We start from the raw sequence: 24,563 nt of genomic DNA on the forward strand, positions 1-24,563 counted from the left end.
CCCCCCTCCGAACCCCTCTTTTCTTTTACTTTATTACTTTATGCTTAGGGTATACATATAGGGTTGCCCTGCCATCTTTTAAACTATATCACTTCTTAACGCTTTTGCAAAAAGAAGCTTGGGCTCCAATATTGTACAATGTTCAAGTCATTTTTAATGTCACCTAGTGACTTAGATGTGGCTGCCTGACTGACACATGGTTTTGGCTCTGAAACACGGCAGCAGCGCTGGGTGCCGCATTGTGTGACAGAGCTGTTCCAGGTCTTGGCAGCCAGAGGGCTGATGTATGCAAACTCCAAATCTCCGGACCCGCAGACCTCACAAAGGCGGCGGACGCTAAATGTGAAAGCTAATGAAATAATTCGACGACTTGGTGTTTCGTCAAACAAAGCACCCGGCGCATCAGCTGAACGGCGCGTTCATGGCGCTGTAATCCAGCATTGTCGCGCTGCATCATGCTGGAAGCATCTTGTAAATAGATTTGGCACCGCTCCCCTCCAGGTTCGTATAAATTTACTAGTTCTCCCTTGGGCCTTTCACTGGGACAAGCGGGTACTGGTGCACTGGTAAGAGACGCCTCAGTTTCTTTTCTTTCATTTTAAACTCTCCTTTTTGTTTTTTTGCGACTTCTGAAACAGATGTTTAGGCTATACGTACGGCAAGTGTCCTATGTTTGTTTCCAGCTAAGGTGTGATCTACGTCAGGAATGTGAAAGGGTTATTGGCCCAGACTCACGAAATCGGTGTTCTTTGTTACTATTATTTTGACAGCATCTTTATGTATAGCATAGCACTGAAACACTGACAAATAATACGACTGCGGCTTTAACTGTTGCTATTCCTTCATTGTTATTCGCATTCTGGTGTCTTAACCTTAAAGCACACTGACGCCCCCTTGAGTTAGAGTGGCACTAGATAAAAATCCGAACTAAATAAAAAAAAATGTCATAACAGTTTTCCTAGGTTGCATTTAATATATTGTATTATCTTGTATTTTGCCTTTAATAAAGTAGGCTTAAAAATAGTGTACCTTCTTTGTAATATGCATATTAGATCTAAATATATAGGAATGCTTGCATTTAATCAAGCTGCTCCTCTCCAGTTCAGTGGTGGGCTGGAGTAGTTCATATCTCTATAAAAATTAGATCAAAAATAGTGAAACAGCATACCCCAGCCCTCATGTCACAGCCTACACAATTTAAACAAGAGAAGTAACATACTATAGAGCTCCTCAAAAGACGGTATATGTATAAAGAGGAGGGGCGGATCTTTGTGAAAATATTGCTGCTTAGACTGAAGGGTTGACCCAGCTGTATGCAAACTACATTAAAAAGGCGCTTGAAATATAGATGTTTAACCAAAATAAAAATATATTCCATTTAATGGTGTTGGATTTCAACAAACCAGCATACAGGTGGTAATTTAGCTCAGTTGTTTTAACACGGGTGCTGCAGATATGTTCATGAAACCCTTGTGGGGCTGAGTCACTCTTTCATCATTCCAAGGATGATACAACGAGTACATTAACTAAGCTGCAACAGAGCTCCTGTTCTTAACAGAAATACAGTCTGCGTGGCTGTGACAACAAACCTACACGTGAAACCAAGATATTGTTATTATAATACACATTGTATTCCTTTATTACTGTAATCTGGAAGTTGGTAAAGAATTCATCTGCTTGAAGAATAATACTTTAGGAATGTATGGGGGTCGTCCCTTGCATTGTTCTCTGTAAAATTAGTCGCGGTGGGTTTTCTGCGGGTACCAAGATCAAGTCGATGTACCGAAGAAGGTCGCGCTGATGGCCTGATGCCAGCAGCCTGACCCTTAGCGAGGGGCCACAGACTCACAGGGGCCAACCCTGTGTGCTGGAGGACCCGTGGCTACTGGCCAGCAGCAGTGGGAGGGGGGACGTAGTGTTATGCTAGTGTGTTTCTCACCATATACTGAAGCCTCGGTCAGAAACTACTGCATGTTTACAAACGATTACATATTACAAACTATTACAGAAAATATTACATTACTATTTGCGTAAAAGCAAGGCCAGCAACTAATGAAAGCTCGCGCTACACTATGGTGACCGAGTGAAATGTGTGGGCAGGTGGTTTTGGTACCAGTCACTTCCTGCAAAATAAATAAATAGCCGAGCAGATTTGTGGGCGTAAAAGAGTAGGGGTCGGCGAGCCAACACCTTAACAGGGAGAGCAGACCCAGAGCCGAGCCAAGGGTCTGGCTTGGCTCTAACAGCCCGTGCACGAGCCGAGCCCTGGAAATATTTGCCAAGTAATTCATGGAACATATATCATGATAAAACACGATAACATCTCTTCAACATTAAAAGAACGCGTTTCTTTAACATGCGGAAGCGTTTCGTCTTAGTGAGAGGAATTCATTAAAAGTGATTGTTTTCAATCATTAGCTTAAAAACATTTCTGCCTCTCCTCTGCACCCATGACAGTGCCATTAGTGAACTAAGGGGCACGCTAGCAGTCACGTGTGCCCCATATGTAGTGTAGGCCTTTATTACGGAGAGAGCGATATTATAGTCTGTTAAACAAAACAAAAGACGTGTTTGGACATCACACACCCTGAAGAAGGCAACCACCTATTTGATAATGAAAAAAAACCTAGTATCAGTGAAATAAAATATTTGCCGGTAAAAACACTGCTGTGTCTTTGATTGTTAGAGGCGGCAGGCACAAACAAAGCACATGCAAGTTCGGCTCGCTTAGGGCTCTACGGTCCAAGAGGACCTCGAGCTGATCCAGAGTCAGGCATCTGGCTCGAGCTTTCCGTGGCTCGCCCTCTTCTATGACAGAGGCAGCTGGGCTGAAAGTGCCAGGGAGCACCTGTGAAGGACGCAGGCCGGGAGAGGGCTGAGGCAGCCGGATGGTGGCATGGAGGGATCCCGAAAGCTGGCACGCCGATGTCTAGCGGAAAAGGTCAGCTCTCCACAGTGTTTGGGGGCATCGAGGGGGGCCACACAGTCAGGACAGCAGCACAGCGTGTGTGCACACTAAAGGACAGTTTACTGGAGAATTCCCTGGCAGGAAGTTCGCAGTGGTGAATTTCTGGTGACAACATGTTCTCTAAACTTGTGAGAATACAGGACTCTGCACAGGCATGCACAGTACTAAGTATCAAACTTTTGTGACCGTGACTGTTTCTAGCCGGAACCGGAAACAGCAGATTAAGTTAGTACCAAAAAAGACAGCAGTCAGATCTTTGGGTATTAGGTAGGCATTTTCCTCTCTGTCACTGGAAGCTGTAGATGGCAGTGACAGCAATAACAAGCCCAGCCACATAAACCCACTGCTGGTAAAGTGCGATCAGCTACTTCGGATCTGGATTTGAGCTCTTGGGAAAGGACATACCTCTGCTCTGAAAACTTCCAGATGCCCCAGTCATCGATGGTGAGGCCTGGACTGAGTGCTTTTCAGGTCATGCATGCATTGCACGGCTCTATTCAGTTTTGGTGCCTTGGGAAACCTAGGCAGCTGAGTGGTCTAGAGCAGAGCTAAACATTGACATGGCAAGAAGGCAGTGCCAGAGCAGCCTTGCAAGGGTCGGAAGGGGTCAGAGGTGACAACCTGACTGTGATATTTCTTTGGCTCTGTAATATATGTTGATACAGTTCTCTAATACTCACTGCACCAATGAGTTCATTCAGACTATACATATTTGATGTACATTTCACCTACATGCCTGCCAAGAGCTGTACTACAGTACAGGCAATCCATTCCTATGATTGCTATAATGAACCATGGTCTCTGCAATGACTCTGCTAAAGTTGCTTTAAATTCAAATTGTGAATAGTGTTTGTAAAAAAAGCTTTTCGAGCATTTCGTATATGTGCAGCTTCAATTTCATACCATCCAGTGAAGAAGAAAAAGCGATTAGCAAACTACAGCCATCACACCACCGAAGCGAACCATTTTGGTTAGTTAGGTCGGATATGTAATGTATATTTTGATAAACTACACTGGGGGTATATTTACATGCCACTAACTGCAGAACTATTGGCAAGTATAACATGCAGCAGTGAAGCTCTGTGCGGAGAGGACTCCTCAACCATACACAATGCTCTCACTAAAACTTATTAATTTACTTTTTTGGCTTCCAAGTAACGCATCGCCAGCCCAAATCAGGCTTGAATTTGGGTTACCTAACCAGCGCATTGCTGGGAAAGGGCAATTCATAAAGGTGTGGAAAAGAATAAAAACAGATACCAGGAACCCAATGTGCCAACTGCTATGGCAAGAAATACGAACAAATCAAAAATCACACTTCTGGAAGTACTTACCAACCGCTTTAGACGAGTACTCAGCGCAAGCAATTCGGGATATGCCTATAACGCCAGAGTCCTTTAAACAAACTATTAACAAAATAACAAAACAACTATTATTGATGAAGGACAAAGAAACCCTCACAAACTAAATGCACGCATGGATGATCATGAACGATTCAAAAACAGCCAAACCGCAAAACTATTTGGAAACTTCTTGGTCCACAAAACTAAAAACATTTTTATTAAAGCATGATTTGTCCTTCTCCCCGGATCACACCACACAATGCCATGGCTGCACACAACAGAAACGATGCCCAGCCAACTATGCAAAAAAAACGAAGAAAACATCATTCTTCTACTTTGCATATGCCCAGACTTGAAGGAAGGAAGAAGGGGGGGCACTTAAGGGTCTTTTTAACATGTGCCGAGTTCGGTCTAGCAGACAAGCACTTATAAGATGTCTTAATTAACAGACATAGCTCTGAACTCTGCTTTTGTAAAATTCATAGCAATGGCAAAAAGAAAATTGGACTCCTGTGAATAGATGCCAGTAACCCTGTAGGGGAAGCTTGCAGAACTATTATCAAAGAGGATACAACTCTGATACGCACAACAGCAAAATTGCACAATACAATTGCACTGTTTCAGTTACAGGTATCGGTAAAAGGGAAGTTAGACTAATACGTTTTTATCAGAGACATGTTGTGACAGTTAGCTCAGTATTGTAAATGAGAATTCCCTCATCTGTAAAATGAATAACGTTTTATGCTTAAAGGTCCAATATAGATCTGTCTTATTATCGGTGTTTTTTAATAAGTATACTTTGTATGATTTTAAATATTGAAACAATAAACTTTATGGAATTGAATACAAGCCCCTAATACCACCGGAGTGTCATTCTTACTGATGCTCCGGTGGCGTTGCGCAATTCCCCTTATTTATAAGGTGGCGCTAAGACACTTAACGTGGCTTAATGCACCTTGTAAATACGCCCCTTTCTGCCGCAGACTGCTGCGGCAAACAGGCGGGCAATGGGTGTTGGTGTGGGTGTACCCATTTCTTTTTGACGCTGCCCCAGATTTAAAAGGCTGGGGCAGTGCTAAAAATGAAGGCTAAGTAATGCCTGATGTAAGAATGGCGATAGGAGGTGAAATTATTAGTTTCTCCTAATTTTTTGGTCTTTCTACGTGTGCTGCAGTCCGCAGCACACATAGAAAGAGCAAATCACCCTTATTGATTGTTTATGTGCAGGAAGGTGACCCTTTCTGCACATAAACAATCACCCCTTCAGCGCACGCACCCTTATCACGTGGTGGCAGGGTGCCTGCACTGGCGCTAGGCAGCTTTTCTAGCACCATAGCTAGGGGAAATGCAGGGGTGCTCTTTATTTTTGTAAATATGGCGCATCCCTGCGTTTTGTAAATGTTGAAGCGCAGTGTTGCCAAATTTGGCATAACACCGCGTTACAGCATTTTCTTGAAAATATCCCCCTCTATGTTTTCAATATTTTTGTTAAGTTATGGAAGCCAATTCCCCAAGATACCTGTGATAGGGGAATTCACATCACACACCCTTTGACCACATCCCAGGGTTGAGCACTTATCCTGTACACCATTAACCCCTCCACAGCATCCAGTTTGGTGCTGGAACACATAGAAAGGTCAAGAATTGGTATATTAGACACCATATTCCTGGCCCATGAAAAGGCAGTGGTACTTTGGCTACCCACAATAGACAACAATAGGTTAGGCCAGATGATTATCTTTCAGGAACTAAAACCAATTTGCCTTTATCTATCTATATATATATATATATATATATATATATATATATATATATATATATATATATATAGATAGATATTGCTACTCCGTGTCCTGCCCTCGTGTCCGCACTCGTGAGCGGGTGCCCGGTCCTGCGGTGGCAAAACCGCTAACGTATCCAGCTCCTTACAATCATTAAATTGTAAAATACGACCAGCTCTCACGTTAGGTTAAATCCACCTCAGGATTTATTGCGAAATATAAATCAACAAACGCGTTTCAGCATCAGCATTCATCAGTATATATACACACACACATATATGTATATACATACACATATCTATCTATCTATCTATCTATCTATCTATCTATCTATCTATCTATCTATCTATCTATCTATCTATCTATCTATCTATCTATCTATCTATCTATCTATCTATCTATCTATCTATCTATCTATCTATCTATCTATCTATCTATCTATCTATTTATATAATCTATGACTTAGGTCAGATTTGCCATATATTGGTGATTGATCATTTATACTTTGATAGATTAGTTAGTATTAGTTAAAGCAATATTCTCTATGTTAAGGATATTCACAATCATGTTCCAGAACTGCCAAATTGTATATGGAATGAGAGACTGGTGCTTTGGAGAGGGGGTGGGACACCTGGTACTGACTGACAAGTCTCACCTACCCTAATCCCTACTGACACCTCCTCACTGCAAAACGGTAGTGGACTGTAGCTGCTTACCTTATGTTGGGGTAGTTTTGAATATGTACATAGATTCCACTGTTGCAGAGCCTGCACACATTCACAAGCTGGAGACCTACCATAGGCAGTGGTTTCCAGCTCACCTTATTTTTCATATGTGATAGTCTCATTTTATCCCATGGACATATGATGAGTGCTGATACAAGGGGTGTGTAAAATATTCAGTTCTGCTTTTGGAATTGGCCGAATTATGGCCACTCTGCGTTACTCTTTAATGCAGTGTTCTGGCCAAATCCGCCAATCGCCACATGACAGAATTTCTATCCTGTGAGGCTCCAGAATATGTGAGTGAGATTTCACGTCCCCTAGTGTGATTTTCTAATGCAGGCGCTCATGAGTCTTTGTGGTCAGAGGACTGCAGTTTGAGTAGATTTGCTGCAGCTCAAGTAGATTTTCTACACAAGCAGCAGCAAAATCAACTTGAAAGACCATGCGCTCTTGCTCAAAGCATGGTGCTGTTCAAGCTGATTGTCAGCGCTGCCCACGCTACTGGCACTAAATTACAGCACAAGCTGCATATTTACCGCCCAGTGGCAGAGTTCCGCTGAATCTCACAGAGTTTTTCTGTAACTCTGTGATATTTTGCAGAGTGAAACTCCGCGAGTTCCACCCACCCTAGCTGAAACTACGTCACACTATTCTGTGTGCAGGTCTGTTGTTTGTAGTTTCCATTCATGCTTACATGCCTCTGCTGTACTGATAAGCTTGAAGGCCAGTGCTAAATAGCTTTGCTTTGAGACTCAAATGCTTTCAGTGCGAAGGGGTCCTATTGTAGACCTATGTCATGGATGCACACAGTACGCTCTGTTACTTTACACTGGTTGCAATGACTGTGCTAGCACCACAGATGAGACCTCAATGGCGGGCCTTCACCCAACACAACTGTCAGGTCGATTTGAATGGGCACCTGGTGAGAATTTCACATACTCCAGAATCTCACATAGGAAAGAGAGATCATTTCAAAACATTACCGAATGCCAGGGGCTATATAAGGAATGTCTACATTAACACCGACCACAGCTTTGTGCCTGTGTTAGGACATTGTGTTGTCTAAAGCTCATAAACCTAACTTGGAAATTCTCAGGTTAGATGAGGACCTCAAAAAATTAATAACCGTTGTCAAGAGCTTCGCAATGGAAAGCGCTATAACTTCAGTTGTTTTGCATCTTGCAAGTAGTGAAGACTATCCAGGATTCGAGCGGAAGAACCTCGTTCTAAATTTGGAAGATGTTGAGTTATAGTACTTTGCAGTTTTTTTTGCAAGCACCATAACATATGTTATGTTATCCAAAACAGGTGACACAGCACCCACTAGTTGTAATAATTTGTTATGATCTGCAAATCAGTTAAGCAAACTTAAGGGGTTAAACAAAACTAAATCACAATGCACAGACCCAATGGTAATTTTTCTTTAAAAGTTGTTTTATATATTCATGATCTTCTCGTTTTTTGGAAACTTCTTTTATTTTGCTTCTACTACCATGTCATTAAGGCCCTGTTATAAATTTAGGTTTCTGGATGACAGAGTATACACCCTGTCAAAGCAGGAGCCACAATCCTAGTCCGGTAAGTCAGATACACAACCTAAATGAACCTATACTCACCCTCTGGTAGCTTGGCACACAGCAGTAAGGCTTAACTTGAGAGACTATGTCTAAAGTATTTGTGAACATTTAAATGACAGTAACACAGTAAAAATTCCACAAAAGGTCTCTACACCAGTTTAGAAAAATTTAAAATATTTATCTGAGTAAAACAATACCAAGAAGACAAAAATCCAATAGGTAGAACTTGAGATATGAATTTTTAAAGATGAATTCCAAAAACAGTGCTTAGAAGTTAATAGAGCTAAAAGGTTACTTGAGGTCAAACTAGACTGAGGCCGACCGCAAAGGAGGGAAGTTGGCTACAGGACCCACGCAGGGCCTGCTGAAAAAGTACCTTTGTATGGGGCAAGCGTCGATGTTGGAGACTCGATGCATCAGTGTTGAGCCCGTTGGGATGTCAGCGGAACGGCACAGTGTTGGCGTTGTGGAACACTGCATTGGTTCCGATAGGCACCCTGCATTGGTTCCGATTGGCACAGTGGTGACGATGCGTTGATTTTTGCAGAAACAGCAGCAGAACCCACTTCTGAAACCCAGGGCTGGAGGGAGGCACCTCAGTTAAAGGGTAGGACTCACAGATGGCAGAGTCCAGCAACAGAGTTGCAAGACGTCTTTTGTGACCTGGAGACTTTAGAGAACAGGAGGCAAGCCAACAAGCCCTTGGAGAAACATGAGTTCAATGATGTAAATAACAGGTCCAGTCCTTTTCACTCTGAGGCAAGAAGGAGCAGACAGCAGGCCAACTTAGCAGAGCAGGTAGCAAAGTGGCGGTTCCTTCTTCCAGGTAGAATGTCCTTAGTTCCAGCAAAGTTCTGATTTGATGGTGTCAGGATCCCACTACTTGTATTTTTCTCTGAGTTTTATATATTGCAAATTTGACCCGAAGGTATCAGGTATCAGAGCGCTTTACATAAGCACCAGTTTAGTTGCAGACGGACACATTAATTTTTTTATAGGCACAGGGAGATTAAGTGATTTTCCCAGAATCGCAGGATGTTGGGCGCCGTTGCCTAGACTCGAACCTGGTTCCCCAGATTTGAGGTTGACCGCCCTAGCTGTTAGTCCACAACCTCTACCCTTATGCCCAAAAGTGCCTTTGAGGAGGGTAAGAGGCCTTTGAAGAACACAAGGTCACTGCCTTTCATGCATTGCCTCCAGACTCCATGTGGTAGGGTATGCATCTCTTTGTGTGGGAACAGACAGAGCCCTATTCAAGTGCAAGGGTCAGCTCCTCCCTCCCAATATACATCAGGAAGGTCCATCGGCCTGGTGATGGGCCATTCAGGATTCAAAGTTCACACCCTAGCTCCCTTTGTGTGTGACTGTCTAGAGGGAATGCAAAAAGCCCAGCTGTCACCCAACTCAGATGTGTATTCAAAGACAGGCAGAGGCTCTGAATGAAGTAAGAAAATGCCAACTTTCTAAAAATACTAATCAAAAAGGTTGTTCTAGCTGACTGTTTGTGCTGTCAACTACTACAACATATTTTCTAAAAGTGCCATTTTCAGATTTACCCAATTTAAAATCTGACTTCACCATAAATTGTGATTTTAAATTGTGAGTCTAGAGACACCAAACTCTGAATTTCTATCTGCTTCCAATGCTAACCTATGAGAGGAATAGGCCTTGCAGTAGTGACAAAGGAATTTGAGAGTATTTCACTACCAGCACATATAAAACTTAAAATTACTTGTCCTACTTTTTAAATACACTGCACCCTTCCCATGGGGCTACCTAGGGCCTACCTTAGGGGTGACTTACATCTAATAAAAAGGAAGGTTTGGGCCTGCCAAGTAGGTTAACTTGCCAGGTTGAGATGGCAGTTTAAAACTGCACACACAGGCTCTGCTATGGCAGGCGTCAGCCATGTTTAAAGGGCTACTGTGTTGGTGGCACAGCCAGTGCTGCATTCCCACTAGTAATATTTAATTTCCAGGCCCTGGGCACATATAGTGCACTTTACTAAGGACCAAAGTGCTTAGACTCTTAAAGCCAACAAAAACAAATTCAGCAAAAAAGGGGAGGAGGAAGGCAAACATTTTGGGGGTGACCCTGCAGAAAGTGCCATTTCCAACACAACCCCGCTCCAGCCTAAAGCCAGCGTAGACTAATAAATACCTTGATGGACTTCCCTGCTTAGGGCGTAAGAACATGGACAATGGCCCACTACTGCAGGGGCACTTGCCAGTTCTATGCTTCTCTGAATCCAGTTTGATCCCTCTGTCTATACATTTGGGGTCCAATGAATGAACTCATGAGGAACCCGTCTCCTCACCTATGGACCCCATCTGTGCAGTACCTAGCCTTACTTTGCTCACAGATGTATCTCAGTAGGCAGACAGTACCACCATGACCAACAGTGTGATGTGACCCATTCCCCCACTTGGGTCGACTACTGTCCCTAACCCTGGAAAAACTCTGACCACAAGGACAGCAACCAACAGAGGCTACTGACAGCTGTCAGTGTCAAGAGCTAGGCCTCAGGCCATCCAGGGATTTCTAACTTCTGTAGTTTCTCAAAGTCGGGAGCAGTAGCCCCAGGTGCCTTGCACCCTTTTCCACTTCAACTCCCACCAGTTCAGAGGTGGTATCCTGAGACTGGTCCCTCAGCCCAGGATATGTACCCCAAGGCTCAGCAGGAGACAGTGGTGGGTTCTACCTCACCATGTTCCTCTCTGTGGGGTCCTGTACTCTCAGCTTGGGAGTGGTACCTCCAGAAAACTAAACCGTTATCACACCTGTGGCTGCCGCCCCTCCCAGTTCCCCTTCCCCGTGGGCAACACATTCCACAATATGCACTCTGTGGGCATTTGGGGACTAACTATGACTCTCGCCTGGGTAACTTCCACCCCAACTCTAGAGATACCAAGGCCATAGGGCGGAAGAATGCCTGCCCATGGGCTGGAGTTACCCTACACACCTGGCAAGTGTACTCTCCTGGAGAAACTAGCCTTTCCATAACCATGGTCCGACTAGCCCCAATGTCCCTCAGAGCAGTGACTGGGAGCCCATTTACTGTTACCTGGTGGAATTGATGACGCCAACCCTCAGGATCATCAAATCACCCACTGAATCCACCTCCCAACAAAGGGAGATCCCGGCATGGTTATGACCTGCCCCTTTGGACTACTTACCCCTAAGGTGACATTGGTCACACCTGTAGAGGTACCACCAGTGGATGGTTTCTTAGGACAGACAGAGCTCCCCTGCATGTGTCGTAGCTGGGAACACTCAAAGCAGTGGGTTTGGAAATGAAGCGCCGTGGGTCATGGCCCACCAGAACCTCCTCCATGTTTCCCAGAAGAACCACAGGATTCCTTTCTTACCCCCTTACCCTGGGACCTGTCTGTGTCTTCCTTGACCACCAATCATTCTGATGGGGGAGCCTGAATCACCGCTTTTGTGGTCACTGCCAGGTACCTTCCTTTGGATCCTTGCGCTGATCCAGAGGTCCGGCTCCTTAGCAAGCTCCCTGGGGTCAGAGAGCCTTCTGTTAGCAAGGTGTTGGCGCAGATCTGGAAAGCAAAGTCTGAACATATGCTCTATTGCAAACAAATTTTACAGCCCCTGATAACCTTTAACCTCATTGGCCTTCACCCAACCATCCAGTACCTTGCAAACGGAATCCACACAATCTACCCAGGTCTGTTGGGAAAGCTTCTGCATATCCCTCAATTTCTGTCTATATTTTTCTAGAGTTAAGTTAATTGTAGAATGGAGTGCGGTATTATAAGTGGAGAAATGTGACCACAAGTGTCTGCAGACTTCTTTTTCTCATATTATTTTTATTAATTGTACAATTAAACACAAACTATTAGAGGAAAACATACATAATGTAGTAAGTAACATTATCACTCATGTTTCATTAATTTCACATTTATATTAATGATATGTCACATGATAAATCTACATATTTACCAAATATCTTTTTAAAAAAAATACGCATATAAAGCATTCCCATTTTGCTTTACATTTATATTCTTCATCTCACGTACATTATATGTTAATTTCCTGCAAGTATCAATAACTCTTCAATTGATCCTCATCAGAGGGTGTCCATCTGGTCTTCCAATGTCTCTACATAAGATTTTTAGCCACCATTCCACGTCCAGATTTACTAAGGCCTTGCATTGCCATTGATTCACGCAAGGTGAGGAAATGTAAAGCCTTAACTGGATTTTTAAAGACACGCAAAGCTGCCTTGCGTAGCTTTGCGTCTTTTAGTAAATCCACGGCAATGCGAGGAAGCACATTTCAATACCTTGGTTATCTTGCAACATGGAGGCGTGTGGACATTCCCACACATCCACTCATAGATGTTGACACATTGTGTCAAAATGATTTGCCCCCCAGACTCAAGCATAACAAGGAGAAATATATTTATTTCTCCTTCTGACTTCCTTTTTCTATGTGTAATGCATTCTGCATCACTCATAGAAAAAGGAAAATTACTTTAAATATTGTTTTTGTGCTGCAGGAAGGTGTCCATTCCTGCACTAAAACAATCTTGCTCGTAAGGGTGTCTGTCCTGGTGATAGGCTTCACAGAGTGCACCAGCACAGGGAGGCGGCAGAAATGTTCCATATCTTTATGAATATGGCGCAATTCTGATGTCTCCCTTTCTCTCAAAACAGCATGGCTATGTGGCCTTATTTTGCTGTGTTGTGTGAAATGTTAGTAAATCTGCTGGTACAGGGGCATATTATCAAGAACGGAGTTAAAATTATCACCGCTTTAGCGGCAGGAAACTGCCGCTAAAGCGGCGATAATTGGCTTGATAATATGCCCTTGACAATTCCAATAGAAGCCCATGTTCTGGTGTGAACCTGGGCTTCTATTGGAATTCTCTAGGGCATATTATTATCAAGACCATTATCGCCGATTTAGTGGCAGTTTCCTGCCGCCAAAGCAGCAATAATTTTAACGCAATTCTTGATAATATGCCCCTTTGTGTTTCAATCCACATCACACAATCTATTGCTGCTTTTACCCATCGATAGCCCACATGCTTGGTGCCAGCAGCCTTCAAACATTACTGGCCACTGTATAACTGAGGCCTGGCCACATTTCAGAATCTATTGAGAATGTGTTGGCTAATAATTTCAAAATAGTGGCATCTCAAAAAGGAGAATGGAAAGGAACTTCTTCGCGTATTTAATTATTTATTTAAAATAGTAGTTCCTTAGTAAACTCCATCAAACTCTTCTGAAATATATTGTTTATACCATAGGGTGTCTATTAATTGAAAATCCGTCTTACCCTGAGTGGTGCCATCTTTGTCAATTAGGACTTCGTCTTTGAAGTGAGCTATCACATTCATGAATTGTATGTCAAAATTACAAACCACCTGGTCCTTTTTGAGGTTCCATATGCTGTTTGTCAGTCAGTTTCAGTCACTTGCATTCAGTGGTAGGCATGTTGACTCATAGGTTTGCTCTGTATCAAATGTGTTCCTTACTTTGTTTTGCTTACTGTTGTATCTTCATTGTTTTCACTGTAATGGAAAGCACCCTGATGCCAACTTGTGGGAATGGGTTAGTGATATATCAACACTGATAACAAATAAATGGAAAATAATGCTTGTACGGAAGTGAGCAAGCATTGGGATCTAGGGATCAATATATAAGGCCAAACAAGAATCCCTTTTAAAAAAAGGATATTTATGAAATGTATTTTTCCATACATTAGCAGCATTTAATGCATCTGATTACACACAATTGGCACTGATAACATTTGTTGTACATTAAGGGTTAGAATTTCGATTTAGCAAATCTTCTCTGGAAAAGATTTGAAAAGCAGAAAGCAGCAAGTTATAGCTGTCCAGATGCTGTATTTACTGTGGCAAGCTGCACAGCACAGAGTGTCTGGATGCATTGTATACAGCCTTCACAATCATTGTGCACATTCTAGGAATGCATCCTATTGATGTATAACATACGTATGTATGCAGGTATGTAAATATGTATCTATGTATTTATGTGGTATTTATATAACACAAATAGAGACTAAAGGCAATGGAGTTCGCCACGGGATCCAATGCCTGTACACAGTTAGCATGAGCTTGGAGGTGTAGCTGCTGTCTAAGAGTAAAAGTGAACTGATGCTGCATCATGATTTGGTTTTCTATAAAGAGTTGTTTCTTCTGATTTTTCCTAAATTGAAGCAGAGTTGAGGCTGTCATGATGGACACATGGATGTCAATTCAGATCCTGCACGCATAGATGTAGAAGGCCTGATACCTTGTTTCTTGTTTGCAATTATTTTGATGGTGTCTGGCCTAAGGGAGTGCTGAGAACCATCACAGACGGTAAGCCTGTCAGCCCGATAGGCAGGTATGCCATACTAGGCCGTCTGAGTTTGCTCTAGGGTGTGACAAAAATGAACAAAAATACTGAAATTGGCAGGTTATGGCATGCAATTGATATCATAACTTGCTCGCCACCATATTTTTCATTTTGCTTGCCTTATCTTCTTGTCACATGCCAACAGCAAATTACGTATTGTGCAAGGTAGGGAGCATGAGCTATGTGCATTGTGAGTTGCAGGCCATAATTGGTGAATTGTAGGAGTTTTCTTCATTTTTGTGTTCACTAAACCATAGCTAACCCTTATCTATTTTTGTTTCAGTGCATTTCAGGGTTTTTATGATGTGCTACATTCATAAGCCATGTACTCATTCTGTTCTTTGCATGGCCTTCAGCCAGGCCCTGTGTCGAACCTGTTTCATCTGTCTGCATTGTTGTTTAGTCACAGGTCTTTCAGGTTCGCACTGTGCTGATTTTGGAAACCCACCAAATTTCATGAAGATCCATCAAGCACCACCATGAGATAAAGTAAATTATGAGTAGGATAAATGTTAGTCCTGTCATTCTTAGGGTGGTCTTTCCCCAGACATTTCATCTTCTACCTCCTGTTTGTGCTGATTCTTTTTTTTGGCCTTAGGATTCTGAGCACTTTACCACTTTTAACCATTGCTAAAGTGCATGTGCTTCTGCCCTAAACATGATGACATTGATGTATACCTAATTGGCAGTTTTGATGTTCTAGTCAGTGCCTGGTAAAGTGGTATAACCTATACCCAGGGCCTGTAAGTCAAATGCTGCTAGTGGGCCCGCGGCACTTACAGTGCCACCCACATACGTTGCCTTTCAAACCTATCTCATGCCTGCCACTGCAGGGCCCATGTGCGCAGTTTACTGCCACTTCTATTTGACATTTAAAACTGCATGCCAAGCTTTAAATCTCCCTTTTATTAGATATAGGTCACCCCTAAGGTAGGCCCCAAGTAACCCTATGGGCAGGGTGCCATGTAAGCAAAAGCAAGGACATATGTGTTTAATATATGTACATGTCCTGGTAGTGATAAACACCCAAATTCATTTCTAACTACTGTGAGGCCTACCCCTCTCATAGGCTAGCATTGGGAATTTCTTAATACACGTTTAAGCTGTAATTCCTGATCAGATAGGAGTAGCTTTTTCATGTTTCACATCTTTGAAATAGTAATGGTAAATCCTTCTTTCTGGTGAAGTTGGATTTAACATTACTGTTTTGGAAATGCTACGTCCCTTCGTTTTCACGTTTAGAAAGTGGACATTTCTCTGCACTTACTGCTCCGTGTGGCTGACAGCCTGTCTCCAATACACGTCTGGGATGGGCAACAGATACACTTTGGGCATTCCCTCTGGACACACACAACACAGGAAGGATAGGTGTGTCTGAGTACCCATCTACGTACATCTGCATTCTGATGGCCTTCCCTGGGCAGGGTGGAAGGAAGAGGGTAACACTTCACTTGAATAGGCAGTATCTTGCCCCCACACAAACGACTGATTAACCCCCACAGATATACTGGCAGAGAAGACTGGGTTGAAAGGGATACTTGTGCACTTCAGAGAGCTGCTTTCAAGTCACCCCCCCTTGGGTATCAGTACTGAGTCTATGACCCCCTAACATCAGACACTACTGGACTTGTAACTGAAGCTCTGCCAGAAGAACCGCTCAGCTGCTTAAAGGACCCAAAGGGCTGCTGATCTGGAAGGTTTGCAGGAAATCTGTTGCCCTAATTCCTGCTGCTCTCTGACTTTGTTGAAGGAGAGCTGGACTCTGCCTTCATTCCTAGTGATCTCCAAGGGCGTTTTGGCTTGGCTCCTGTTGCTTGAGATTCAGGGATATCTAAACTCTACCACTACTCCTGTCATTGGAAGTGGCCCAGCTACTTGCAACACAGATTACGATGCATCTCCTGTCTGCATGTAGCAGAACTGTGGCATCAACAAGGTTACAGGAGTAAAATCAGCGTATGACCTCAGCACCAGCGCTTTGCCTCCAGAGATCGATGCATCAGACAGCGTATCTCCGCAGCTGCAGCTTTGTGAGATTGAAGCATCCCCTCGACTGCATGGCAGAATCCAGCACATCGCTCGACACCTCTCTACTCCGGCACCAATCTTTGGAACTAATGCATCGCCTTCACTGCGTGGAGAAGATCGAAGCATCCTGCAGCTGCAGGCCTCAACATCGACGCATCTCGCTGTTTGCAACCAGGAAAGGTGCTTTGTTTACAGGGGTCTCTGTGAGTCCTGTAGCTGGCCGGCGCTTCATCACGGTTGGCCCGGACTTTGACTTTGCCCCTGTCCAGTGTAGCCTAAAGCAACCTTTTTAGCACTACTTGCTACTAATCACTCTACTGCATATATTCCATTAAAATTCAATACCTCAACCTCCTTATATTGTTTTTTTGTTGTTTTAGTCTTGTTTTGTTCAGAATGTAGTGATCTATTTCTCTAAACCTGTGTGGAAAGTTTTTGTGGTGTATCCATTTTCATACTGTGTATGTGTGTGCTGCACAAATACTTTACAGATTCCCTCTTTTGATGAGCCTGACTTCTCTGTGCCAATCTACCAGAGGGTGAGCACAGGTTATCTTTTAGTGTGTATCTACCTTACCCTCACTAAAGTGGTGGTTCCTGCCTGGCCTGGGTGAATAACTCAGCCAACCACGAATCCCATTTCAAACAATAAACATGCCAAGTCTGACACATTTCTTTGCCCTTACCCCTTTAACTTTTCCCGCGTCCTACTGGATTGGCACAAAATGACATTGCAATAGTATACCACCTTGTTCAGTACACCACACAGCTAATGACATGTAAAAAAAGAGTCTGCCTACAATGAGCAATTCATGGTAGCGGTGTGAGGTATGGAGTGCATTGTACATAAAAACTGGTGAATGGTAGGTCTTTTCAGGTTCGCGTTTGCTGAACCATAATTGAACTTTAACTGTGCTTTTTCCCAGTGAATATGGACATATCTATATTGTTAGAAATGGGATTTCTGGTTGGCTAGGGCATGCGCCAAAGCCAGGCAGAAACCACCACTCTCATCAGGGCAAGGGAGTTACAGGCTGGAGATAGCCCCTGCTCACCCCCTTAGTAGCTTGGCACGAGCAGTCAGGCTTATCCCAGAGGCAATGTGTAAAGCATTTGCACAACACACACACACACAGCAGCAACACACTAGGCACACCACAAAAGAAACTCCACACAAGGTTATATCGACTATAGCCTTTATATTATCATAAACACATTAGATCATAACCACACATATACACTGTGCCAACTGGCACTAGGCAATATTCACAGGGGACTATATACAGGACAGGGCCAATCAGGCCACTGTCAGAACATCACAAAGCAGGTAGTAAACATACAATGCAACCAGTAACTACTGGTACAATAATGACCTCAGCATTATCACATTAAGCATAAATCACATTAGGCCCCAAACCTCATTACCATAAACACATTACGCAATATGCCTCACCAGCATAAACACATGATACAATAACTTCATAAGCATAAACACATTACGCAATAGGTATCACCTTGAGGCAATAAAAGTAGGCATAAATCACATCTTGCAGTGGACATCACATTAGGGCTTTGTGCCCTGCCCACATAAACCTGACCCCCAGGCCAACTGGCCTTTTACTGTGGCTCAAATTCCCCATGTCCAGATAGTCAGGGCGTAAGCTGTGGGCCTTTCACTGGCCCCTTGGCTGCCCATGCAGCAGAAACACAGTGCGCAGATGCACTGGGGGCGTGGGGTGCAACTCACTCCTTTAGGAAAACACAAATGCCCCCGTGGTGAAGCTGCCCACGCTCCTGCGGTGCAGCTGGGGAAATGCGGCCTGGCACAATTGTGCCTACTGGGTCCCACTGGGACTCTAAAACAATATGGCCCCAAAGATAAATGGCACTGGCACCACTGTGCCTGGTGAGCCCCACTCTGGAACTCTGTCAACAGATGACCCCGTTGTTGCAGCTGCCCACGCTCTCGCGGTGCAGCTGTGAAGATGCAGCAGAAAAAATACTGGCACTAACCGTGCCTTTTAAGTCCCGCTCCGGGACGCCCAAACAAAATTGCACCAACGTTGCAGCTTCCCACAACCGGCAGTGAAGCTGGGAATAAAAACATGCACTGGCACCAACCGTGCCTTGGGAGCACAAAAAAACCGCTCCAGACTCATCCCCTACTCACTGGGGCTCCTTCGGGGACTCCGCTCCTCTCCTGGTGCAGGGAAGTGGCCCCGCCAATTTGCCTCGACTACGACCGACTCCCGGGGCCTCTCCTCACTCCTCTCACCAGGCGGCTTCTCTGTTGGGTCTCACCAAGGTGAGGTAGGCGCCCGCATCGACCCAGGCTCCTTGGTCTCCGCCACACGCGGGGCTCTTCTGATCCTTAGGCACCGTCCAGGTGCCTCGACAGGTCCCGTTCTCGGGACCTCCCCCTACTTCACCAGGTCCCTCTCCGAGGACACGGGACTTCAACAAGGAGCCCGCAAGGCTCCAGACAGCCCTCTTTGGCGTGTGGGACTTCCTCTTTCCGAGACGACCATGCCCCCAACCAGGCACGGCCGCCTGGCTTCCGGGTCGGACCACGGTGGTGATCTTCCCTAGATCTCGGCAGATGCGGGGTGGGCTCCCGCCAAATAAACAACAAAGCGGGGTCGGCTCCCGCTCTTAGACACCAAATGCGGGGTGGGCACCTGCTCTAAAGGCACCGATGCGGGGTGGGCACCTGCTCTAAAGGCACCGATGCGGGGTGGGCTCCCGCTCCGTTTTTAAGCATATATGCGGGGTGGGCTCCCGCCCTTAGATGCCAAATGCGGGGTGGGATCCCCCAAAAAGCAGCATAAACGCAGGGTAGGCTCTCGCTCTCCCCACAGCAGCACACTGCAAGGCACCAGATCCTCTTCTCTTTGGTAATCCAAAGATAGCACTCATGAGGCGCTAAGAGTCCTTCAAAGTTAAAGGGGCAGAGCTGGGCACAGGTAGGCCAGCACATAGGGACCCACAGGAAGCTGGAGCTGGGTCCCACAGTCGTTTCTCCTTTCCCAGCAGTCCTTCGGCCTCTCAAAACAGGTACAAGTAAGCACAACACATGGGGTCACAGCCCCTCTATATATATTACATTTCTTTTGTCTGCCCTGGCACAGGGCTTGGGGGAACCAGTCCTAACTGGTTCTGGGGAGTGTGGAGCACTTTGTGTACTGTGCTCACATGCTACTTTGTGAGATGGGGGCTCTGCCATCAGACACACCACAGGAGGGTGGAGCCAGCATTCATGTAGGCAGGCACAGGCCTATTCAGGGTCAGGGGACTACTCCACCCACTACTCCAAATGCAGATGCCCTATTCAGCCTAGCATTGACTTACCCTGCCCCTCCTGGAGCCACACCAACCTCACCACCCCCTGCCACTCCAAAGCCAGACATGCAATCGACATCAGGCAGGCAGAGACATAGCACACAGAAATGCCAACTTCTAGAAGTGGCATTTCTAAAATAGTGATAATAAATCTGCACCCACCATTGAGCACCATTTATTATTACTATTCCAACCATACCAAACTTGACTACGCTGCTTCTCTCATATCAGGAATTACCACTGAAAGACTTATCAGGGAATCCCCACTGATGGGAGGGCAGCCTCACAGTAGTGAGAAACCAAAAGGGCTGATTGTCACTACCAGGACATGTCACACACTTAAGGTACATGTCCTACCTTTTACCTACAACGCACCCTGCCCATAGGGCTAGCTACGGCCTACCTTAGGGGTGACTGACATGCAGTAAAAAAGGGGGGGGTCACAGACATGGCACACACTTTTAGGTGCCACATCACAGCGGCAGTAACACTGCGCGCACAGGCCCCGCAATGGCAGAGGCCTGGGATAGGTTTAAAAGGCTACTTTGGTGGGTGGAGCAATCAGCGCTGCAAGCCCACTAGTAGCATTTAATTTACCAGCCCCGGGTATATGGGATACCACTTTACAAGGGACTGATAGGTAACTTAAATATGCCAAACAGGTGTAGACCAATCCTTACCATATTTAACACAGAGAGCACACACACTTTACACAGGACAGCAGTACTAAAGTGCCCAGAGTCCTAAAACCACCAACACCATGTCAGAAAAAAGGCTAGGAGAAAGTCAAAAAGTTCAGGGATGACCCTGCAAAAAGGGCCAAGTCCGACATATATATCTATATATCTATATCTATCTCTCTCCCTATATATATATATATATTCACTTACAAAACCATAGGTTTCACACATGTTATAGTTAGCTGGACATTTCACTCGTGAAAAACCATTGAAATTCCCCCGTTATAGTTAGTGCAGGCAACTATAACTCACGCGACCGCAATCCTCTGCTGATGACGTCAGATATTACATCACTGTATTTAGACACTTATTTACCCATGTCTTCTTCCATTAATTTTTAGCTATACATATATTACAAATATTTTTTTTTCAGAAAGACACATATGTCATCAGTGATGTAATATCTGACGTCATCAGCAGAGGATTGCGGTCGCGTGAGTTATAGTTGCCTGCACTAACTATAACGGGGGAATTTCAATGGTTTTTCACGAGTGAAATGTCCAGCTAACTATAACATGTGTGAAACCTATGGTTTTTTAAGTGAATTTGCAAGGTTTTTTAAATGCTAATTCCTAACTATAACGTATGTGAAACCTATGGTTTTTTCAGTGAATTTGTACGTTTTTTTAAATGCTAAGTTATGTATTTTTTTTTAAGGTTTTTCACCGTGCGCGTACCGTACGCGCACGGTTCGCTTCGCGCGCCGTGCGCGCGCTGTGGGCGCACGGTGCGCTTCGCGCATCGCGCACCCACGTTACGAATTTTTCCGTTTCTACCGTACGCGCACGCTACGCGTACTCCGCGATTTTTCGCAAAAAAATTAAAGGAAATTTTGGCCCTTGGGGGTCCTTCTGGGACCCCCTGACAAAGGCTAGGGGGTCAGGAACTGTCTACCCTGCCCCCTTTTCACGTTCTCCACCTTTGTTTTTCACCCCCTCAGACTGTGAGAGACAAAATGGCGGCCGACACTTCCTGGTTTCGACCGATTCGAATGTTTACTAAGATCTAACAACCAATCAGAATCGCGCTCGCGCACGGCAGCTTGCGCGTACGGTAAGTTTTACCGTACGCGCACGGAGCGCGCCTATAGATATATATATGCTTTTAAATGCTATTTTCTCAGGAAATACTGAACAGATTTACACCAGACCTGCAAAAGGCACATCCCTGACCTGAGGACTACCTCTCTGCCAAATTTCAAGTAATTCTGTTCAGCCGTTCGGGCTGTAGCTTGGACTAAAGGTCCTATGGAAAAGTGCTTGGGGAAAACGCGTTTTGGGACACCCCCTTTTTCTCAGCCCCCACTTGAAGACTCCCCCCGAGACTTTCAGGGAAGGAGCGGAGCGTCCCACCTATTTTGAACATTTCGCGAGGATTCGTCAATCGGCGCCAAAGATATTCCAAATAGAATGTTGCGGATTTCCTATGGAAACACGATCCTAACTATAACTATCTACTGGCGAACGCCAGTAGATAATGTATATATATATACACACACACACATATACATATCTAATTTATTATCAATTTAAAATCCAGTTTCACGACCACACTCATCGTAGCAGTAGAGCGGCCGGACATGTCTGAAACAACTGGCTTCAAAGTGCTCAAGACACTAAAGGGGTAATATAATATACTGCTCAGGGGGTTCAAGTAGTGCTCTGTCCTTCGATCAGGGGGGTACTAGAATATTGTGGACCAAATATCAATAGCAATAATATTGCCCCATTGGCGCTAATAATAGAAAATCTGCACTCCGTGGAACCATATTTTTGTAGATGATATTTAGGCCACTACATTTATCTCCGATGGCATTTTTATTATCATTGATCTGACATACAACCACTTCATCAGACGCAACTGAGAGCAGCATTTTTCAAAGTTTACAAGCACACATTCATGAATGCACATTAGCACACCAGCCTTTGGTGCACTCGCACTAGACATTACCGTGTCCTGAGACTCAGTGAAGTAAGACACAGGTAATTTCAATGATGTATTGTAAGAAGGTAGAATCCTTTGCATGGTTACCCCCACTTTTTGCCTGGTGGTAATCTGTTTTTGACTAGTCTGACTGGGATCATGCTAATCAGGACCCCAGTCTCTCTGATTTCTCCCTTAAATTGTTGTGGTCAGTACAGTTACATCCCAGATTGGATACTGAGGTACCCTTATCAGTCCCTAGTATGTGGTATTAAGGTACCCAGGGCATAGGTACCCCAGAGGTCCCCATGGGCTGAAGCATTTATTATACCACCCATTGGAGACCCTTTAAAATGTAACTACAGGCCTGCCATTGCAGCCTGTACAAGCTAGGATTAGCACCCCTTATGAAAAATATAGGTTTCCTATATCTAAGGTCACTGCACTTAAAACCTATAAGTCACTCCTATAGCATGCCTTATCAATACTGAAGGCAGGGTGCTTGGTTCTAAGTGTGAGGGTGCCCCTGCAGGAGCAGGACACCCCTACAGCCATTCTCCCAGGTTGTAAGTGAAAGAGCCATATACTATATAGAGGGGCATCTCGAAATTGGCTGAAACGAACCCTATCATATTTGGTATCAAACATGATGTTGGAATTATACCCCTACACCATAAACAGTGTGGGAGGTATGAATCCAAGCACTGGAATGGGCCTCCGTTAGGCTCTCAGTGCTCCCGGTGCCAGTCTTCTAGACCCAGACAGCACAACATGGACACGATTCTGCCCTCCTGCTGCTGAGCCAAGCTCGAGCAGGGTAAGGCAGAACAATGGGCATCCTGTCACAGGGAGGTGTGACCACCTCTCAGACAGGATTTAGTGTATTAGGGCTGGGTGGGCGCTCTTGCTAGCGCCACTCAGTCTGCATGAGGGGCACATTTGGTGTCCCCTTGCATAGTCCGTTCAAACCAGCTCTAGGAGCCGTTGGCTCTCACTCTGGCATGAAACTGGACATAGGACATGGAAGTAAGCTCCCCCGTCCAAGCCGTCTCCTGGGAAGATCCCTTGAATCATCCCAACCCTTTCCTTAGAGTACTTAAGGGCTTACCTGGGTGTAGGTCCCTAGGTTTGTCGTGGGACATGATACACTTCAGACACCACTTCAACTTCTACTGTCTGGGCTCTCCTGACTTTACTGAACTTTGTTTGGGCTCAACTTCATCCCCCTTTCAGTCTGATGCATCGTCTGTACCTGTGCACCATACAGGAACCTTCCAATGCCTGTGGGCATCCAAGACACCTGAAGGAATCTCACATAAAGTGAAGGAGTCACTTCCCTGCATCTGAAGGCACCGCAACTAAGTTGACGGGTCTGTTGATCCTGAGCTTCTACAGACTCCGTAAGGCACAGCAACACAGTTGGTGGTTCTTCACAGCTCTCAAACCTGCCCTGCCCACTCACTAAGTTTGAGGCCGGTAGCCCTCGTGAGAGCCGAAGGAACCAAACCCCTGTGAATCGCGTTGACTTGCCGTTGCTAAGGCTTGTTGGCTTCCTTCCACCAAGATCTTTGGGCTAATAGTAGCCCCCACCTCAAGCATCTCCAGTAACCAAAGTATTTGTCCATATCGCATCGTTTGCACCGTGACCTGCATATTTTGGTGAGTTGGTTGAGCTCCTCTTACGACTCCAGTGCCTACGGCCTGTGGATCCTGTTGAAAGTCACCTTTGTTTCTTTTGGGCTCCCCTGATTGC

At 44.8% G+C, this 24,563-nt stretch overlaps 1 protein-coding gene across 2 annotated transcripts in view; it reads left to right on the forward strand.

Annotated features, from left to right (window-relative positions):
• The first annotated feature begins 311 nt into the window (after window positions 1-311).
• Window positions 312-24,563, forward strand: part of CRYBB2 (crystallin beta B2) — a 59,274-nt gene continuing 35,022 nt past the window's right edge. Inside the window, exon 1 of one of the 2 annotated variants that reach the window (XM_085636312.1) lies at window positions 312-501. The gene's annotated coding sequence lies outside the window, so the exon portion shown is untranslated. Of the gene's footprint in view, window positions 502-533; window positions 567-24,563 lie in introns of those variants that run through there. The other variant, XM_085636311.1, reaches the window with a different exon arrangement.

This window comes from Triturus cristatus, chromosome 11, assembly GCF_964204655.1.
Source record: "Triturus cristatus chromosome 11, aTriCri1.1, whole genome shotgun sequence".
Classification (NCBI taxonomy): Eukaryota; Metazoa; Chordata; class Amphibia; order Caudata; family Salamandridae; genus Triturus; species Triturus cristatus.